General features: G+C 45.5%; 1 long non-coding RNA gene across 1 annotated transcript in view; it reads left to right on the top strand.

The window, feature by feature from the left end:
* Window positions 1-21,852, top strand: part of LOC138375614 (uncharacterized) — a 58,163-nt gene that overhangs the window by 11,022 nt on the left and 25,289 nt on the right. Inside the window, exon 2 of the long non-coding RNA XR_011231549.1 lies at window positions 8,543-8,619. This is a non-coding gene — a long non-coding RNA (uncharacterized lncRNA). The remainder of the gene's footprint in view (window positions 1-8,542; window positions 8,620-21,852) is intronic.

Below are 21,852 nucleotides of genomic sequence, written 5' to 3'. Positions count from 1 at the left end.
TGCACCTGGGCAGTAGACCGTGCTCTGAGGAAAACACAGCCATGCTGACCCAGGTCTCCCGTTCAGTGCCTGACCGCTGACCTCAGGAAAGCCCTTTGTGTTGCTGACAGTGGTATAATCCCAGGACATTTCCCTGGTTGAATCACTTTAGCATTCCCCTAAAGGACTATTTTACACCTCTCTCCTCAAACCTCTAACCTTTTCTCCATTTTCATCTGATAACGTGTTTCCCGTGTGTGAAAAATGAAAGCTATCAGAAAGCCTTTCCATGTCCCTCAGGACTCTGCCCATGATCGTTGCATTTCCTGCTCTTCTTCACCCCGGTCTGCACGGCTGCCCTGGCGTTCTCTGCCTTCCTCCCGTCAAGGACACTGCGTTGCTTCCGTGTCCATCCCCTCGTGCATGCCAACGAGATGCGTCACTGTCCTATTTTTACAGGATCATTCCTGTCAGCATATAGATATATATGCAGCATATAGATACTGATATCTCCCATCTTTAAAAAACCTTGTTCCGCACTGCCTCTTTCTTTAGTTACTACTCTCCAGAAAAGTTGATATTTGTGGTCTTCAGTACTCCCTCTCTCTTGGATCCACTACAGTGAGGTATTTTTTTTTTTTTCCTCTTCCATTCTAGGTTGATAATGTTCTATTCTTTGAAACCTTCTTCCCTTTGCTTCTGGGATAGTACTGTTTATTTTCAGTTTCTTTTGCTGGTTCCTTTTCGTCACTCCAACTTCTAAAAAACGAGGCAGTGTTCCAGGGATATATGTTTAGACCTCTTCTGTATTTCTATTTAGTCCCTTGTGATCTCATCTCATCTAGCTAGAAGTATATATTTCTAACTAAAAATTTTATCTTTGGTCTGAATTTCTTTCCTAATCTCCAGACTTGTATGTTCATCTGCGTACTCAACATTTTCAGCTAGATGTCTAATTTAACTAGACATCTAGATCCCAAATTTAGCATGTCACAACTGGACAACTCGTCTCCTCCTTCTTCTCTCCCACCCCCTCCAATAATTGTTTCCATTGCATTCTTTCTCATCTTTTAAATGTCCACTCCCTCTTTCAGTTTCTCTGGCCCCAAACCACATAGACGTCTTGACTCTTTTCCTTCTGATACTCCCCCATCTAATTCAAATTATCACGAAAGTACCTTCTTGATATACTTTAAATGCTGCCTTAACTATACATGGAACCACAACTTGCTGCCACCTCTGTAAGCAACCGTAACCTCTTGCTTGTGTTATTTTCATAGTCACTCGTCTCCCCGCTGCTTCTGCACCTTTCTATTCTCAACGCAGCAACCAGGGTGATCCTTTTAACATGAAAGTCTGATTATTTCACTCCTGTGTTCAAACCGTTCCGTGGCTTTCTGAAAGTAAAAGCCGGAATATTTACTGTGCCTATGAGAGCCTCCGTTGATCTGTACCTCCTGCCTCTCTGGTTTTGTGTCCTACACAATCAGGTTTCTCCTTGGCTTCCTCTACTCTGGCCCCCAGGCATCCTCCAGGTTTCTTGAACCTGCCAAGCACAGTCTTGCTTTCGTGCCCTCAGGGATAGAGCATTGTTTTAGTCACTGCAGAGTCCCCAAGACTGGGTCACGATCCGCACTCAGAGTTCCTGAACGAATGGCTGCTTGTCTTGTTACTCCTGATTCTGGTTACAGCCCTATGTGCATGTTTCTATAACGAAAGTATTTGAACTTCCCCTCAAACGGTATATTCCTATAAGAATGAAGTAGAAACAACTGTAGATACAAGAATATAAAGTAAGTTTCCAGTCAACTTTCGTGTATGGGAAGTGAAAATACACAGTGAAATGGTAAGGGACAGAGGAGGTAGGAAAGGAATGAAGAGAGCTAAGGCAAATGAAATAAAGAAGAGGAAAACCTGGTTTGGAAATAGGGTGACAACATGTAAAAAATTTATTTTGGGCTTGCCCCATATTTCTTTCCAGTTACATTTCTTGAGTTCTGAGTGTTGGTGATTTTCATGGACTAGACACTTCCAGTTGGACTATACTGTACCCTTCTTTTTATCAGGGATGTAGGCTCAGGTGAGATCAGGAGCCAAAACTTCATTGTTCTCCTGTGTTTTGCTCAACTCTTTTTGTTAGAAAAGAGGAGAAATTACTGAGAAAGCCTAATGGTATTCTTAGCAGTTTTTATTTTTTGTTTGTAGAAACCTCCAATAGAAGTCTCATAGTTTTGGGGAGGGATTTTCAGTGTACAAAAATGTATTGGTATGCCTGTCCTCTTGGTACCGTGCCGCCTATTTAGTCCCCCCTTAAAAAAGGAGAGGAATATAAGTACATTTATTGTTTTGCACGGTAAACTAGCAGCTAGCTAAGATAATCACAAGTTTATTGAGTAGTATTAAATAAATATGCTTATTTGTGCTCTTAAAGGAAAAAAAAAAGAAAAATGCTTATAGAGACTTAAATGCATAGTCTAAAAATGGAGTTTAAGTGATATTTAGTTGGGAAATGAGAGCGCAAGGGGAATTAATAACATGCAGATTCTTAGTATTTCATTCTGCTGAGACAAGATTTTTTTTCTTTTAGCCTTTTTCCCCTGAGCTGTAGGTCTCATTTCCTGTTGGTTGATAAAAAAAAAAAAAAAAAAAAAAAAAATCTTTTAGATAAATTGTGGAAATGAGTAGCTTGGTAGTTCCTGAATGAATAAATAATTTTATGTGCAAGTGTAAATTCTCCTCAAACCAGTCTACAGAGTTTCCTTTTTTTGTGCAATATACAAAAATTTGTTTTTATTGACTTGTGGGACTTTTATGTGGCCATAATGTAGACTTGGTTTTCATGGCTACAGGGAGTGTGGGTGTGTATGTGTGTGCATATTTCTTTACAGTTTTTGTAATATGAACATGTAATTTAGACTGATATGCTATATTTTACTTTAACTCCTAATTACTAATTTGAACAAAAATCAGATTTGGTATTATAATTTTCTTTCACGTTAACATAAACATGACCTTTATAATTCTTAAAAAGTCTATTTACATACCAAATAAAATGATTTTGGATGACACACAAGCAGTGTTTTCCTATGGTTTTGAAATAATCCTAGCCTGAACAACATAGTGAATCTATTTTATAGACTAATTGGGTCATCTTCATTAGAATTCCACATTGACGTACTTGGATTCATATGTTAGCATTTCACGTATGGAGTAACCATCTTGGGTTAATAAGATCCTTATTTCTGAGCTGGTGTGTAGTCCTACCACTAAGTTTATTTCAGCTATAGTCACGGTTTTCTGTTTTTTCTTTTTTTTTTAAAGAGACACGGTTTTGCTCTGTTGCTCAGGCTGGAGTGTAGTGGTGTGATCATAACTCCTGGGATTGCTGTGGCTAGCTGCTAGTTTACCGTGCAAAATCATAAATGAACTTATACTCCTCTCCTTTTTTAAGGGGCGACTAAATAGGCGGCACGGCACCAAGAGGACAGGCATTCCAATACATTTTTGTACACTGAAAATCCCTCCCTAAATCTAGGAGACTTCTGTTGGAGGTTTTTACATTGGCGATCTCCTGCCATTGCTTCTTGAGTAGCTGGGACCACAGGCGTGTACCACCATGCCCAGCTGAGCAGAATTTTTTTTAGAGATGGGGTCTTGCTGTGTTGCCCAGGCTGGTCTTGAATTCCTGGGCTCAGGAGATCTTCTTGCCTCTCACGACCTCTCAGACAATCTCACCTTTGCTCATTAGACTCTATCCAAGATAGTCTGTTCAATTTTTGAAACATGCCATGCTTGGTCTTGCCTTAGGACTTTTACACTAGTCGTTTCCTTTGTCTGAATGGTCTTTCCCAGATCTTGAGCCTGGCCCCTTAACTTTAAGGTCTCAGCTTAAATAGCACCTAACTCACCACGCAGTTTAAAATAGCTTCCCCATTCCTGTTTTAATTTCTTCATGGCATTTCTCAGTCCTTGAAATTATGTATTTTTATGTATATTTCTTATGAGAGCAGGGACCTCCTTTGTCTTGTTCCCTGCTGTCCACAATGCCCAGAACGCTACCTGGCACCAAACAGGTGTGCAGTAAAGTGTTGAATGGATGAAACCAGGTACCGGTCTCATTTGTTCTTTTTTTTTTTTTTTTTTTTTTTTTTTTTTTTTTGAGACAGAGTCTCACTCTGTTGCCCCGGCTAGAGTTAGTGCCGTGGCGTCAGCCTAGCTCACAGCAATTCAAACTCCTGGGCTCAAGCGATCCTACTGCCTCAGCCTCCCGAGTAGCTGGGACTACAGGCATGCACCACCATGCCCGGCTAATTTTTTCTATATATATTTTTAGCTGTCCATATAATTTCTTTCTATTTTTAGTAGAGATGGGGTCTCGCTCTTGCTCAGGCTGGTCTCGAACTCCTGAGCTCAAACGATCCGCCCACCTCGGCCTCCCAGAGTGCTAGGATTACAGGCGTGAGCCACCGCGCCCGGCCTCATTTGTTCTTTGTTATGAATGACTTTACTGTACTAGTATTTTAAACTGTCAATAGCATATTTCTTCTAACCTAGGGAAGACAGCAACTGGATCAATCAGACAAAAGCCTGGTTTTAGAAAAGGGTGGGACAGTTTGGGAACTGCTCTGATCCTCAGCGTGTTCCGTGGAGCCAGTGGTGTGCTGGAGTTGGTGAGGTGCCTGCGTCGCCAGGGCCACGGCCCCGCCCACGCCCAGCAGCGGCCCCACAGCCCAGTGTGAGTGCGCCAGGGGCCTCGTCACCATCTCGCTCTCTGTGTGGCAGTTCCAGAGCCCCCTCTCTGAGACCCACGACTTCCTAAGCGAGGGCGACGGCATCGTCGCTGTCCCCTTCTCCCTGGTGAACACGGACATGGACCGGGGGGCTGGTCGCCCACGGCTAGCTCCCTCCCGGCAGCTGGGAGCCGGAGGGGGGGTGGTTGGGGGTGAGGGGGCGGGGGGTGGGGGGGCCGCGCGTCCTTGGCAAGGGTTCCACAGCCGCGCCCAAGGGCAAAGGCATGGCGGTGGATGTCAGAGACCCCATCTTCCGGGGCAGAGGCCGCCTCAGTGAAGTCAAGACGACCTTCGAGCTCCGGGGCTTCCTCTTCAAAGCCGGGGGCACCTCCTCCCGCCCTGTCGGTCTGGCCAGAGGCCATGGCCCCGTCTCCTGCAGCCACGGCCTCGGAGTCCTGCCCACAGCCCTGCCGACAGGGTCCTACGTTGTCAGCCTCGGGCCCGATGGGGAGAGCTCCCTCACCTTCCCCCTGTCCTTTGCCAGGGCCACTGGGGACAAGGATGCCTTCACCTGCTGCACAGAGGGCCAAGGGCAGGAGGGTGGCCGCCAGGGCCCTGCCAGCGGAGGAAACACCCCCCCCTCCCGGAGACTGCTGTGGACAGCCCCACGGCCAGCGGGGAGCACTCGGTCACACTCCCCTCCACCTTTACTGAGGACGCAGATGCCTTTGCTGGTGTTGCCCAAAGCAACGGGAAGGAGGGTGGCCACCAGGGCCTCGTCACTACTGGTCATGACCCCTGTATGGAGACCAACGCCAGTGGCCTCACTTCCAAGGATATTGGTTCCCTGGCCACCTGGTCCTTTCCTGATGACATCAGAGGCAGACTCTTTCATTGACGTCACCGAAGGCAGAGAGAAGGAAGATGGCAGCCAGGGCCCTGTGGGCCACGAGTCCCGCCCTCCAGCCAGTGCCCACGGCCCCGTCCGCGTCAGTGAGGGCTCCATCACCATCCCCTTCTCAGTCCTGGATGTAATTCGCGAGGGCCCCGGCCACATCGCCCACGGCCCCCAAAACCATGGCTTGCTCACCTACAGCTATTACGGGAAGGGACGGCTGAGGTCCAGGCTCGGCAAGTCCAGCCGTGGCAGCCGCAGAGAGGCAGACCTCCGCTCTGGCCGCGCCTGCCGAAGGCCACGTGCTGAGCCCTACGAAGACGTGTGGATCTGGGTTTCCACGACCCTCTGTGTCCTCTGGCTGCTGTGCATGTGCAGACTGAATCCCGGCATCTTCCCCCGGCAGGTGTGACACCTCCAGCTGTGCCTGCCCTCTGCCCCCCAGCAGGTGCTGCTGAGCCAAGCCACCTCTGAGCGCCCCCACCCCGCCAGCAAGCCCGGGTCCCAGCCCCCTCCTCCCACCTCTTGCCTTATGGTGGCTTTGTGGGTGTCTGTTGTGATTGTCCTTTGAGCTGCACCTGTGTGTTCCGAGAGCTTTTCTGTGTGTGTAACCCCAATAAAACAAAACAGAACCAAGTGTGTAGCTCTCCATCCAAGGGGACTGCGGCCACCGCCTGAGCTGGGAGGACCGTCATGGGCTCATCCTCCCCGTCTCTGGTGCATCTTCCCTCAGTCCTTGCAGGGAGCCCCCCCGCACCCCCCCCCCCCGCCCCGCCCGGTGCCCAGCACTTCTTCCTCCCAAGAGCGCTTCCCCTTGGAGAGTTCTGAATTCCTGGTCACGTGTACGTCCTGGGACGGGACAGGACGCTCTGGCTGGCAGGTGCAAGTTAACATCCTTTCTGTGTTGACCCATGCGGTTATCCGGGACAGGCCACCTGCCCCGCTCTGGGAATGATTAACGTCCCGAGCCGAGATGTGGTTGGTAAGCCTTTCCCTGCTCCCTCCAGCTTTCGGGGAAGGAGCTACAGGAGGGCCCAGAGACCTCTGGGTTTCAGAAATGCCACACAGTGCAGAGGACACATTTATAAGAGCCCAGTTTCCATCTCCAAGGAGCAGGGAGCTGTGGGGAAACATACTGTCTCAGCCAGGCAGGGACCTGACCGGAGCCACAGCCGTGGCCTGCCACCCTGTCCCTTCTCTCCCGGGGCAGGGCCGGCCCCAAGGCTCAGACCCTGGGTCCGAGATGTGGGTGACCTTGAGGTCTGCTGAGGGACTTGGGAAGCCTCGCTCTGCAGAGGGAAACCTTCATCCTTTGTCGAGAGCAGAGAAGATTCTCCCTGTTGCGCTGGCGTGAACCACACAGGTGTGTGTGCTGAGTCGTAGCGGGGAGGGGGCTGGCTCAGACGGAGATGCCGTGCCAGCTCAACGGGGCCGGTCCTGCTTACGGGGGCACTGAGGGAGACACCGGTTTGCATCCCTCACCGGGCGTGCACTGGGCAGACGGGCTGGAGAGGGTCCCCAGGAAGGAGCCTACGTCCCCGCCCTCTGACCAGCAAGTGCAGTGTGGCAGCAGCTGCCCTCATCCTGGGGTAGGTTCGGGAATCTGCCGTGAGCCACAGACCCAGCGGGATGCGGCTGGGCAGACAGCAGCGCGCCATCTGCACCTGATCAGGCGCTGGGGTGGGGACCTGGCGTGCGCTGGGCCTGGGAGGAGCTCCTGGTGCCCGGCAGGGGCCACAGCACCCACCTCCTCCGCCTTCTGCGGCCCGCCAGGCCACAGGGCCACCTGAAGCCTTAAACACGGAGGAGGGAAAGGCCCCGCCTCCCGCTTCCCAGCGCTGCCTGGGCTTTCCCAGGTGGGCCCGGCGCCCACAGCTGCACGCCCGGCTCTGGGACCCTCTGCCCGCGGCCCGGGGCGGAGCAGCCTTGGCAGGAGCTCCCGAGACCCGCACCCCTTCCAGGCGGCCGTGGGGCCCAGCTCACCCCCAGCCCTGGGAGGGTAAGGCCGCAGGCTGAAGGCTCCGCTCTCGGGGACCCCTCAGGGCTTCCCCCCAAGTTCCGCGCGAGGCCCGACCTCCTGGGCCCGCCTCCCGCCCCATCCTCCACCTGACCGCCCATCCCCCATCTGCCCCTTCACACGCCAGACCCCCGCCTCCCCTGCAGCCCCTTCCTCTCCCCTCCTCGTCCTCTCCCCATCCTGGTCCTCCCTCCCCGCCCCGCTCTCGGCTGCTGTCCGGCTGCGCCCCCGTGTGGCCGCGGGGGGAAGAGCGGAGCTTCGGCGCGGGGCTGGGGAGGGGTGGACGGGGAGGGGGCGGGGCCGGGGCGGACACGGAGGGGAGTGGGGACGGGGATGGGGGCGGGGCCGGGGCGGACACGGGAGGGAAGTGGGAGGCGGGGACGGGACATGGTATGGTGGCTCATGCCTGTAATCTTAGCACTCTAGGAGGCCGAGGCAGGAGGATCGCTTGAGGTCAGGAGTTCGAGACCAACCTGAGCAAGAGTGAGACCCAGTCTCGACAAAAACTAGAAAGAAAAATTAGCCAGGTGTGGTGGCGTGTGCCTGTAGTCCCAGCTACTCAGGAGGCTGAGGCAGGAGGATCCCTGGAGCCCAGGAGTTGGAGGTTGCAGAGAGCTATTATGACGCCACTGCACTCTAGCCCAGGTGACAGAGCAAGACCCTGTCTCAAAGACAGAGAGAAACAAACAAACAAACAAAAATGCAAACTGTACTGTATAATCTGTGGCTTTAAATTGCTTTGTTTTAAATCTTAAAGGCTAAATTAAATATGTAAGGAGAGTGTTATGAATATAATATTGACCAAATTAACTAATAGAAATTGAAACCAAGAGGAAATTTAAAATACAAAACGGGTCATTTTTTTGTTGCTTTACACTTTTTATTATCTCAGGGAATTTAAAAATTTTTCATTTATTCTAGGCACTTGGGTACATCAGTTGAACAAAACAGACAAAAATCCCAGCTTCTACCGGCGAAGACCAGAGAGACACTAAAAGGTAAACATGTAAAATAAATACAGTCATACCTCAGAATCTTTAGGGGATTGGTTCCAGGATCCCCACCAATACCAAAATCTGTGGATGCTCAAGTCCCTAATATAAAATGGCATAATATTTGCGCATAACTTATATATATCCTCCTGTATACTTCAAATGATCTCTACATTACTTACAATACCAAATACAATGTAAATGCTATATAAATAGTTGTTATACTGTATTTCTTGTGTTATTTAATTTTTTTTCCTGAATATTTTTGATCTGCGGTTAGTTGAATCTGTGAATGCCTAACCGTAGATCCGGAAAGCTGACCATAGAGATCGCTACCAGGTGTGAAGTGTCATGGGAAGAAAAGAAAAAGAATGAAGTAGGAAGGATTGAGAATTGGTGTCTGGCGGTTGCAATTTTAAATACCTGGCTCAGGCTAAGTATCAACGCTAAGTGACATTTCCTCGTGAGAGGATATTCCGGCTGTTTTGACAGTAAACGGAGTAGATGATGGGCAGGGAGGCCCTGCAGTTTAGTAGGCCACTGAGGTATCATTGAGATGCTGGAAGTAACGCAGGTGAGAACTAGTCTGATGTATTTTGGAAGTGGAACCAACGAGCTTTCTTGGCAGATTGGAAGTGAAAATGAGAGTGTGAGAGGGACCAAGGATGACGCCAAAGTCTGTGGCCTGAGCAGCTGGAAGGATGCCCTGACACCAGCACCTGGCTCTCTCTGTCCCTTTGACCACAGGCAGAGTTTGGCGGGTCCTTTGGTGGAGTACTGGCCGCTAGACTGGGACACAGTCACATGTCCCGACTTCTGGGACGTATGCGATCCGGGGGAGGAGTCACAGGGGTCTGGGGCACGAACAGTTTTCGCATTGCAAATGCCAGCTGGAAGTGCTGGGCCTGAAGCCAGTGAATGACAAAACGATTCTGACTGTGACATTGAAAAAAACAGTGGTCGGAGGGTTTCAGGACCTCGAGGTCTCAACTGCGACCGACAGACACCTCGCCCCCCCCCCCCCCCCGCCAGCTCGGCACCCCGCTTTCTCCTCAGGGAGCGGCCGCGGCCCACACCGCGCGCAGACGCCGCCCCTCTGCGGCCGGGCGGGCGCGAGCCGCAGCCGCCTGCGGGCCGGGCTGGGAAGAGGCTCCCGCGCGCTCCCGCGCAGGCTCCGTGGCCATCTTCCGCGCGCGCTTTCCCGCAGGCTCGACTCCCTGCTGTGGGCGGTCGGTTCCCCACAGCAGCGGCCGCCGACCTGCCTGGCTGCAAGGTGGGGGTGGCGCCGCCCGCCCATCCCGAGGCGGGGCCTGGCCTGGGCGGGGCCTGTCCTGGGCGGGGCCTGGCCGGGGCGGGGCCTGGCTGGGCCGGCCCAGGGCCGGGGCGGTTGCCTGATGAGGGCCCGCCCACCGCCCCTCTGGGAGCGCGCGACGCCTCCGGGTGCGCCCGCGCACGAGTCTGGGCGGCGCGGAGGGAACCGGGAGCGCAGCTGCGGGCGTGAGGGCGGCGGGAGCCGCGGAGCCGGCCAGAGAGCGGCGCTGCGGGAGCAGGCGGCCGAGACAGAGGCGACGGTGAGTGCGGCGCCGGCCCCGCGCCTCGCCCTCTCGGGCCCTTGGGCGGCGGCCTGAAGCCCCGAACCGCGGTGCCCGGGGTCTCCGCCGTGAGCGCGGCCCGTGGGCTCCGGGCCGAGCCTGCGGCTCCGTTTCCAGCTTCGGGCGAGGTGTCTTCCCCGAGGACCCGCCCTTTGGGCTTCGTCCCTTCCCTCTGAGGAAGGGACCTGAGCTCAGCCCGGAATTCAGGCAGGCGGGCGACCGAGGCCCCCACCGCCCGCCGCGGTAAAGCGGAAACGCAGACCCCTCCCCCCACTTGGCGTGTCTGGGGGTCGCGAGGGTGGCGCGAGGGGTGGGCGGGGACGGCCCGGGGTCTCCAGGTGAGGGTTGGCGGGGCGGGGACCCTGGCTCCGGAGCCGGACTGTCGCCCGAGGCGCCCGGGGCGTCCCGCCCGCGGTCCCGCAGCGGAGCTCGCTGGGCTCGGAGCGGAAGTCCCGGCCGCCTCCTCGGGGGAGGAGCGCGGATGACTCTCACAGGTGGTTTCACCAGCTGTGGCTCCTGGTTGGGATTTTGGGTCCCGGGTGTGGTCGGCAGCGGCTCGCTGATGCCGGTTTGACGGCTGAAAAAGCGCCCCAATCCACTGACTTCATGCGTGCAAGAAACGGTGTTGAGATTCCTTATTACCTTGCCATTCTTTTAAATGATAAGGCTTCGTAGAGGCATTCGGTGGTGGTGTGCAGTTTGCAAACGGAAACGTTAAAGGGCTTGGAATACAGTAGATGCTCATTAAAATATTTGTTGGACGAATGAATCTGGAAGCATCAGACAAAGCTGGTCTCACATCTAGTAAAATTTAGGCACATACCCTTTTGACTAAGATTAAGGAAAAAACGTTGGCAAAAAACATGTAGTTTTGTTTATATGCTTGTTTTGGATTTTTACCCAATCTGTGCCTACTTTGGAACCATCAGTTGTTACTCTCAGTACTACTAACATAGAAAGTAAGTTTGAAAAGTGAATTTTTTATTTTGAGAAAAGTTGGTATCCATTATCTATTTCTTAAAAACAGGCTTTATTTCTCATTTTCTTTAAAAATAATGGAGAACATAAAGATGGCGCTGGGATTGTATTTTGAGACCCAGCTTTATTTTTCATTGTGAATAAAGTTGTTTATGTGTTTTTGAGGGACTGCTACGGTCTTGAGTTTCATTTCCAACAAGGGAGAACTGTAAATTGAAGGAGGAAAAAAAAACTAGTGTTGCAATAATACAATTCAACATTACCATTTACTCAAGAAATATTCATTAAACATCTCTTATGTGCTGAGATCTGTGCTGAGCGGTGTTTCCGGGGCCGAACAAAACTCACAATAATCCTTTTTTAAAACGAGCATAAAGTTCTTTCTTATAATTGATGTTCCAAGTCGAGACTGTCTTCAACCCCAGTGTCTGCATTAAATTGGGAAAGGTGGCAGGTGAACTGCAGGAACTGTAAATTCATAACAGTCTATTGAAAAGATAATAAGTAACTTAAGAGGGCTAAGATTACTGGGTTACACTTTCATATTGTCAGTTTAATAAAATCTATCTACATTTTAAAAAGAAGGGAGGAAGAGATTTAACAGACTGGTGTTTTTATTATCTCTCTCTTAGTACTCTTGTACTCTCTTGTACTCTTTAGTACAGTGTATTTATTGAAAGGTCATGGACTTCTGGTTCTGTGTTCTGTAAATAATCTTTGCAACAGCAATATTTTCTATTTTTAAAAATCACTGATGATAAACATTGGATTCCTTTTCCATAAGAAACGTTTTTAAGTAAAGCACCATTTCAGGAATTTATTTTGTCCTTTTCTTTACTATTGACAGACAAATACAGTATTAACTTGGTAGTGCTGAAATTGGAAGGATTGTTAGTAATAATTTGTGGTTCCATATATGGACTTTACCTGTAGTTTTACAACTGATGGAACTGCTTATTAAAAAGAAGATGAAGGCCGGGCGCGGTGGCTCACGCCTGTAATCCTAGCTCTCTGGGAGGCCGAGGTGGGCGGATCGTTTGAGCTCAGGAGTTCGAGACCAGCCTGAGCAAGAGCGAGACCCCATCTCTACTAAAAATAGAAAGAATTATATGGACAGCTAAAAATATATGTAGAAAAAATTAGCCAGGCATGGTGGTGCATGCCTGTAGTCCCAGCTACTTGGGAGGCTGAGACAGGAGGATCACTTGAGCCCAGGAGTTTGAGGTTGCTGTGAGCTAGGCTGATGCCACGGCACTCACTCTAGCCCGGGCAACAGAGTGAGACTCTGTCTCAAAAAAAAAAAAAAAAAAAAAAAAAAGAAGATGAAATTTTTAGTATTGCATTTATTCCAAGGTTGCATTGCCTATTTTTATCTTATTTATATATGTTTAAAAACAATATTTGGCCTCTTCAGAAGTCTGAGTTAATGTACTCCAAAGCCAATCTTGATCTTTACAAAATAATGTAGATTACCAATGATTTTTGCAGTTAGCTTTTGAATTTTGGTGGACCCTTTTGACTTGTCGATGCTTATAGTAGTTTCTACATTGTTGAAAATAATGTATACCTTCAAGTAGAAGTTTTAGATTTTAGACTTGCTGGCTATTAGCTCTTTGTGATTGTTGTTCCTAGGAATAGTAAGGGAATGAATCCCTCAAATTTTCGTGGTAGAGAGTTGTGATAGTTTTTCTTTAAATGTGTATTTCTTGGAGGAAGAAATGTGTATTTCTTGACAATTTACCACTATCAGTCTGGTGTTGATAAGAAATCTAATAGCGATGATAAAGAGCAATGTAAGCAGGCTGTCATATGTTAAATAAAAAGTGCCTGGCATTTTTTTTTTTTTTTTGGATAAGCACATCATCAGAATTCTTGACAATGAACAGCATTGAGACATGTTCAAATAATTTTTCCAAGAAATCAGGATTCATAATGAATATTTTTTGTACTTTAGAAATCACTGTAAATGTTTTTAAGGTATTATTCCTGTGTTGGAGTAGTTCATAATGTTTTGAGGCTGAGTAAATTCCAGGATTATCCTATTTTATGATTGTTGGAATATTTGAAATGTTGGTGTTTTCTTCATCGAGGTAGATGTGTCTGCTGGAGGGGGTGGTTGATTTTTTTGTAAGACCCTTCAGAGTGATCTAGAAGGAATTTCTTTTCTCTCAGATGCAATTAATCAAGTGATTAAGAATGATGCTAACACGGCATTTGCTGCTGTGCCCATGTTTGCCTGTGTAGATTGTGAGAGTTTATTAATTAGCATTTGTAGAAAACATTTTTGAATTTTAAAATTTTTATTTAAATGCTTATATAACAGATTTCTCACGTTTATTGTCTAGTATAGGTTGCCATTATGTTTTTAATTCCCAGTTGTCTTTTTTTTTTTTTTTTTTGAGACAGAGTCTCACTCTGTTGCCCAGGCTAGAGTGAGTGCCGTGGCGTCAGCCTAGCTCACAGCAACCTCAAACTCCTGGGCTCGAGCGATCCTCCTGCCTCAGCCTCCCGAGTAGCTGGGACTACAGGCATGCACCACCATGCCCGGCTAATTTTTTCTATATATATATTTTTTTTAGCTGTCCATATAATTTCTTTCTATTTTTAGTAGAGATGGGGTCTCGCTCTTGCTCAGGCTGGTCTCAAACTCCTGAGCTTAAACGATCCGCCCACCTCGGCCTCCCAGAGTGCAAGCATTACAGGCGTGAGCTACCGGGCCCGGCCTAAGCCCCATTTTGTACACATCCTAAACCGCTAGTTTCTTCCAGGGGCTCCGGTTTCTTTTAGTTTGAAATTGTATTTCAACAGTACTTTCTGGCCACTCCGTGTTGCTACTGTGTTCTCTGTAGGCCTTGGAATGGACAGAGTTAGGAAATCAATAGACTTTTAAAAGATAAAAACACCTCATTAATTCATACTGATATTTTCCATTCAAATTTATGGCTACTGGGTTTTATGTATCTCTTCTATCTAAAATCTTACCTCTCCTCTCACATGGTCAGAATCGTGGATATCATGAACAATAAAGTTTTAGTATATCATATAATTAGTCACTATTTTATGCAACATTATATACACAGCTATCTGAGAATAAGAAACTTAAAATTATAGATATGATTATATTACTATTATATATATTTAGTTTTTATTATTTGAGGCCTGTCTTAGTGTGTTTAGTCTTCTTTTCCTGTCTTCTGTGTTTGTACTTTTCAATTGAATTCTTTTCATCTTTTTTCTTTTTGATTTTTAATTTTTTTGTTCTTTTCAACTTCTGCTTGTCTGATATTATCTGCTGTATAATCACTCTTGTGTAGCTTCTAGTTTAGACTTCACTTCTGAAGTGATTTCTTTTCCATTTACTTCAAATGTTTAACTCTTTCCTGAGTTTTCCTAATTCTGATTTACAGCTTTCCTATTATATCATTTTCTTAATGTCTTTTCTCATTTCTTGAAACAGTGGATCCTGGTTTTCTTCTGTTTTGCAGGCATATCTTTCTGACACGCTTTCATCATAAGGGTGTCATTCTGTCCTGTGAGCCACAGTCCTTCCTGTTGTCATTCTGGTGTGAAAATCTGTTTTCCGAAACTTGTAGCAGGGAGAAGTGGGTCTGAATCCTTTTACTAGATTCATGGCTCTAATGCTCTTCTTATGCCGGTTTTATGAAGTGCTAAAAATATGGCCTCATATTTCTTGAGATTTCCTAGGTTTTTCTCTATCTTTCCCCCATTTTTCCTTGAACCACCCTTTCTTATACTAAAGGTCTTTTTAACTGACTCCAGTAGTATTTGATACTTTAATTCCTCACACTTCTCTATGATATGTGGCTTTGTCGTGGAAGGGAGCTTTGCCTAATTTTGAATGTTCAGAGGGCTGTCGTGCTCCAGCTCCTCAGGACTTTACCGTGGATCCGTGTGTTACTGTGGATCGTCTCACGTCAGGGTGTCTCACCCTGTCCATTGCAGCTGCGAGTTTGGTCCTCCTGTGCTCAGCTCCCCTAGATTCCCCGCCGTGTCCTTCCTTGTCATCTGTAGCTGTCAGTACCGATTGCAACTGTAGCTCTTGCAGATTTGTCCTGACTGCTCAAATTTTGGGATTCACAGGACTCCTTATCGCTTTTTTTTTTTTTTTTGTTACTGTATATGTTGTCCCAGGGCCTTTTGCTTTGTTTTGTTTGCTACTCTTCCAGTAACTCTGTGTAGGAGGTTTGGGGGCGAGTTTAAAACTGTTACCTCCACCATCTTCCCAGCTGACAAAAATCTTGCGATTTTTCTTTAAAAAAAAAAAAAAGTTGTTTAGCACTCTGGGAGGCCGAGGCGGGTGGATCACTTGAGGTCAGGAGTTCGAGACCAGCCTGAGCAAGAATGAGACCCTGTCTCTACTAAAAATAGAAAGAAACGATCTGGCCAACTAAAAATATGTATAGAAAAAAAATTAGCCGGGCATGGTGGCGCATGCCTGTCGTCCCAGCTACTGGGGAGGCTGAGGCAGTAGGATTGCTTAAGCCCAGGAGTTTGAGGTTGCTGTGAGCTAGGCTGATGCCATGGCACTCACTCTAGCCCAGGCAACAGAGCAAGACTCTGTCTCCAAAAAAAAAAAAAAAAAAAAAAGTTATTGCTAAAGGCACTGGATATTTTCTGAAGTTCAAAAGCAGAGCTAAAAGCAATAAAATAAAAAAAAAAAAATCCCTTTTAGCGGAAACAAACCCAAGGCATGTTCTTCATGTTTGTATATAACACTGGACATCACAGAATCCACAGCAATATCACCATCAAATACAGGATCCTTAATGTAGTAAGACTGACGTTGCAATTTTAAAAGGAAATTCCACGAGTAGAATTTGTGGCCTTTTAAAGCAGTTAAACCTCAGATCCTCATAATTGATTGAACTCTTAGCAACTAGTAATAATCTTCTTATCTCAATAACAAAATAGGAGAATGTATCTGTGTTCATTCTAGATGTTTACTCCACCTAAGTGTGATGATATCCAACATTCAGAGTTCATAGCAGTACCTGTCCATGACACCTCCCCAGGAAAGAGTGTTCTGAATCCTTTTCACCATTTTCTTTTAATTTTCCTTTTTTAAAAGAACTGCTAGTGTATCCAAGAAAATAGGAAAGGTGCTGTAAGTTACAGAATCACTGCTGAGATTTATTCAATAATTCAAATCTTTAAAAAAAATACCTAAGGGAAACTTCTTTCACAAGTTTTATTATTTTGCTATGGAAAGTATTTTTACTGAAAAGATCAATCTGAGCTCAAAATACATATCTGGGATAAAGTCTGATGTTTTGATTAATGGTGAAGCTGTCCCTCTGATTTAAAGCTCATGTTTATAAATTAATGATAATATAAATTCTATAGATGACTTCATTTGGGAACTAAATAAGCACGAATTTTGGCCTCAGTAAAAACATTTTACATTTCTAGAAATGGAAGGATGTCTTCTAATGTTTAATCATCATAAAATTGAAACAGTTGAGTCATTTTATCATTAAAAAAGGAAATACGGTAGTCAGTTAAGGGTTGTATGAAGATACGCATAGGTAATAGTACTCCTCTTTTCAGTTTAAATGTCTGTAACACTATATTTGTCACATGAATTCATCACTTTTATGTAATTTGGATAGGTGTCATTAAAGCTTTGAAATACTCAGTTACTTAACATTTCTATTAAATATTTATAAAATATTTTTATGCTTAAGATGATGTTAGCCCTTGTTTTACAGATTTCCAGTCAAGATATAAAGGGTGAAGAATCCTATAACAAAATATCAGTAACAGGTGATATTTAATCCTTCAATCATGCAGATTCCTAATAGGGTTCATAACTCATTGTCATGTTATTTCCCTAAATACCATGTATAGTTTAATGTCCAATAAAATCAAGTTACATATATCACTTCGTTTCCTTCTTTAATCCAAACAAATTATGCACATTTAATTTGGGTAATTATAACATGACATTAGAAGTTTATAAATATTTTAAGTAATAGTTAAAGACATGCTTTTGAAACAGATATGGATCTTTTACTAGTCTCTACTGGCACTATTACCTAGGCAGTGTGATTGGGGAGGTTAACTTATTTTTTATTGACTACTGGGAAAAAGCAATCAAAATAGTCAACCTGTATGTTTCCTTTCTGTCTTGAGTAACTTTGACATTCTGTTTCTAGAGGTGATCACATTGTGACTAGCATGATTAGACTAACAGTGGATTGGTAGACTAGTCCCATTCAAGTTAATGTTTCAGAATAAGGCATCAATTAATTACGTGTACTGCTTACTTTAGGGTCAAACCCCAGTTAGAAAAATGTGACCTCTGACCTCTTGTGACATGTTTGGCATTGAAATTTCTGAGTTCTCCTGGAGAACTCCTGTAAGTCCTCTTCGTGTGTATGTTGACTTTGAAGTTGCAACTAGGTACATATTATTTCTTTTTTTATGTATTATAATTTAACTCGTTGAAGCCCAATTTCCAGGAACTTTATTTAAGTTAAAGTTTGCTATGTCTCTCTGTCTTAGAATTATTAGAGAGGAGGAGAATGGCCATTCCTAAGTTACTTCTTTGTAAATAAGTTAGTTTGAAAAACTACCAGTTATTATGCTGCTTATGTAATTCCAAGGATTCTTCATGAAATTACTCATTATATTCTCCTTTCAATCTGCAGGGAGTTAGCTACACTCTCCCGCAAAGAGGTTTTTTTTCCTCTTTGTTCCGATCAGGTCTCTCAGGCAGGGGTCATCGCAAAGGATGAAAAATATAGTAGGAAACAGAAATAAAAGATAAAGTAATGGCAATAATAATACACAGAGCCAAAGATATAGTTTATAAAGTAAAGGTTTATGAAAATAAATAAAGGAGTGTATCCGGATGGATATATTTTTACCCACATCAAATATATCCCCGACTGAAACTCCACGCAGGTATTTTATAGGGTACATACAGGCAGAGAGGGTCAGACTAGGAAGGCCTTGAGAATGCTAGCATTGACATTTTAATCTATAGGTAGAGGGGAATAGTGAGTGCTTTTTGAATAGGGAAATGGTAAAAAGTAGAACATACTGATTTTTTCCCCTCCCAGGCTAGACTGAATGGTCCCCTCAAATGTCTCTTGAGTCTATCTGCTCTTCCCTCTTCTGGGCTGGGTTTTCACTCTTGTGATTTCCTGCCTGTTCCTCCAGCCCCTGTTTTTCCACAATGTCATCTTCTCAGATAGCTCTACCATCGCAGGCCTTTCTCTCTTGCCCTCGAAGCCCCCATTCCTGTTGAAAGGTGTCGCTGTCTTGGCCCGTGTCTTCCATATCACCTCTGCCACCCCCCACTCTGCTACGCTCCAGAAATCGGAGATATGCTTGGCAGGTCCTCAGGTCTGTGTCTCCCACATGCCACCTGGGATGACCTTCCCAGACTCCTCTTTCAAGTGTCATCTCCTGAGAAGTCTTTCCTGACACCGTTAAGTCAACTTAATTTTACCAGTTATTTTTCTAAATTTTAGGTCTGATTGTGTTCTTAAATCCTCTTTTGATTTCCCTGTTGTGCATATAGTCCAAATAATGGAGCAGGGGATTTGTATAAAGCTCTTCACAATTAGATCATGATATTTCTTTCTTCTTTTTACAGCTAGCCTTTCCCCTCTCAGTGTTCCATCTGATGAGACAAGTGTCAATGGCCTGAGCACTCTATGGCTTTTTTTTTTTTTTTTTTTTAAGAGATGGCATATCACTAGGTTGCCCAGCCTGGACTCAAACTCTTGGATTCAAATGATCCTCCCACCTCACCCTCCTGAGTAGCTGGGATTATAAGCGTGTGCCATCATGCCCAGCTTAGATTTTTAATTTTGTATTTTTCCTTCATTAATGGACAAAATCATACCCAAGCTTTCAAGATTTAACTCAAATATAATCTCCTTTGAGATTTTGATACATTCCTCATTGTAGCCAATCCTGTTCCTCTTTCTCTTTGTTCCCCTAGTAATAGATATAAAATTTGATTTTATTAGTTATTGAAGTCTCCTATGATCTTTGAAATATATTTCCATTTCTTTTATTGACTGTGAGAACCTTAAGAGTAGGGAATATGTCTTTTCTATTTTTGTATAGTAATGTGAAACAGTGATTGGGACATTAATAATAATATTCAGTTTCATTAACTGCAGAAGTGGTTTCAAGGAGGATTATAATTGGTAACATTAAATGAGCCATTATTTTCTGACAAGCACTGTGCTTTATATAAGTAAGTTATTTAATTTTCACAGGAACACTGGCATGTTGTCATTACCCCCACACTGCTCAGAAGATGCTGTAGTGAGAAAGGGAAGTAGATTGCCCAGAGTCATCCAGGTTCTTGGTGGCAAGGCTAAAATTTGAATATAGGTCTATCTGATGTTGGAGTTCAAGCTACTAAACATTTAAAATTTTTTCTTCTGGTATTTAATGGGTTTATATTTATATCTTTGCAAACTTTGAAGTTTTCAAAACATGATCATCTCCATGGTACTTACATATTATCTCATTTCATCCTCACAACTGTGAGTTAGAGTTAGCCCCACTTTATAGGCGAAGAATGCGGCTCTCAGAGTAAATTATTTGTCCCAGGTTAACTGTTAGCATTAAGAAGAACCCAGTGCTTCAGAATATATTCTAGAATTTTAAAATTAACTCCACTGATGGAGGATCTATAAAGATGCTGGTTAGGATTTGAAGTTTAACATTTTTTGGTCAATGCAATTTTAAAGTAAAATATTTGTTTGCCATGAAATATTCCATTTCTAAAAGTAACGTAACCATATTATAGGATACTCGGAAAATGGAAAAACAGAAAAATAACCACCTATAATTTCTCTACCCAAATTCATGTAAGGTACTCACTTTGATTTTCTTCTTTCTAGTCATTTTCTGTATAGGTGTGTGTTGTCTCAGCATGGCCGAGTCTTCTTCCATGTTGTTGCGTGGCCACCGCAACATGTGATGGTGGCACGGGGCTCCCCCTGGTGAGACGGCACCTTCACATGCCTGGGAGGGAGGAGAAGCGAGGTGAATGAACACTTGGTACGAGCTTTATATTATCTCATTTACCCTCAAATCAGCCACATGGCATTGGCTTTAACAATTCCACTCTATAGATGCGCAGATGGAGATGCGGGTGGGGTGAGGCTTGTCCCGCCTGCAGCAGCGCGGGGAGCAGCCGCTGTGCACACAGGACCCGCGAGACTCCGGAGGCCTCGCCTCCCCTGGGCTCTCACGTTGCCGCCGCGTCTTCTATTAAGTTCTCGTAACAAATCTCGGTGCTCCAGCTGCACAAATAAATAAACAGTGGGGTGAAAGCTTAGGGGGTGACCTATACCACGTAGCAGGAATTACTTTCATAGTACTAAGGGCAAGGGACTGGGCACTTTCCGTGCATGACCTCATCTGGCTCTGTCTACAACCCTAAGGGGAGTGTCCTCTGCCTTTTTCTTCGCCATGCCGTCACCGTCGCATGCTAGGATAACCTGGGTGTTTTCGCCATGCTCCGTGTCTCCTCGCATCATACCCTTTCCCCGTGCTTTGGATTATTTCCCTACCGCGGACACTCAGGTGAATGTCTCCAGCTTCCCTCCGGCACGGATGACTATGCATTGCCCCAGGTCTTCACGGCCACTCACTGGGATGTAAGTCCAGAAAGAATTCCTCCTTGGTGATGCCGTATGCATGTGGGTAATTAATTTGACTAAGCTCTTATGAAAGATGCCTCAGTCTACAAGTTCGGTAGCGCTGTGCACATTGGGTTTTGTTTTCCTGTACGTCTGCATATACTTGATGTTCACTTGCCCAAATTTTGTCATTCAGAGGGATGTTTTAATTTACATTTCTGTATTTGGTTTAGGCAGCTCGTGGTGTTCTTATATGGTTCTGGGGTTCCTTTGCTGCCGGTGCCTGTTACTGCCTTCTGCCCATTTCCCACTGGGATTGTTGTCTTTTCCTGTTGACTTGCAGAAGCTCTTGTTACACTGGACATTAGTTCCTTTACAGGTTTTATGCTTTGTAAATATCTTTTCTCTTTCTGTCATCTGTTTATTAATTTTTTCCACAGTTTTCTTTATGAACAGAAAATTCTAATTTGGATGTGATCAAATTCAGTCTAGTTTGCCTACTGTTTTATGCTTTTGAAATTTTATTTAAGAAGTCCTTAAGGCAACAATATTCCCTAGATTTTCCTTTATTAACTTTATGGTTTTACCTTTTATAGTTAGGTCTTTAAACCATCTGTAGTTATCTTTTTATGTGTTAGGTAAGGATCTACCTTACCTTATTGTTTGTTGTGACTCTATCTTCTTCTTTAGACTTTAAACTTAAAGGTCTTAAAAAGTCTTGTGGGAGGTACTTTAGAGGCCCCTGTAGCAGACCATGTGGTTGAATTGCTTGTTGGCAGTGCCATAGCGTTCTTTGCCCTCTGCCGTGAAACCTGTTCCCACCACTGTGATCTCTGTGAGGTCTGGGTCTCTATTGCATGTGGTTGGCATGTGGCACTCACCCAGCAGTATTTGTTAAATGCTGGGTGAACGTGAGCTCTTTTCCTGCATCCAGTTTGTCCTTCTGAGAGAAAGCTTGAAAATGTTAATAGACCGAGACTAATGCTAATATTGCTCTGCTATTAACTGGCTGTGTTTTCTCGAGGAAGTCGTTT

The sequence above is a fragment of the Eulemur rufifrons genome, chromosome 27, assembly GCF_041146395.1.
Source record: "Eulemur rufifrons isolate Redbay chromosome 27, OSU_ERuf_1, whole genome shotgun sequence".
Lineage (NCBI taxonomy): Eukaryota > Metazoa > Chordata > Mammalia > Primates > Lemuridae > Eulemur > Eulemur rufifrons.
This window is presented reverse-complemented; position numbering and strand designations above follow the sequence as displayed.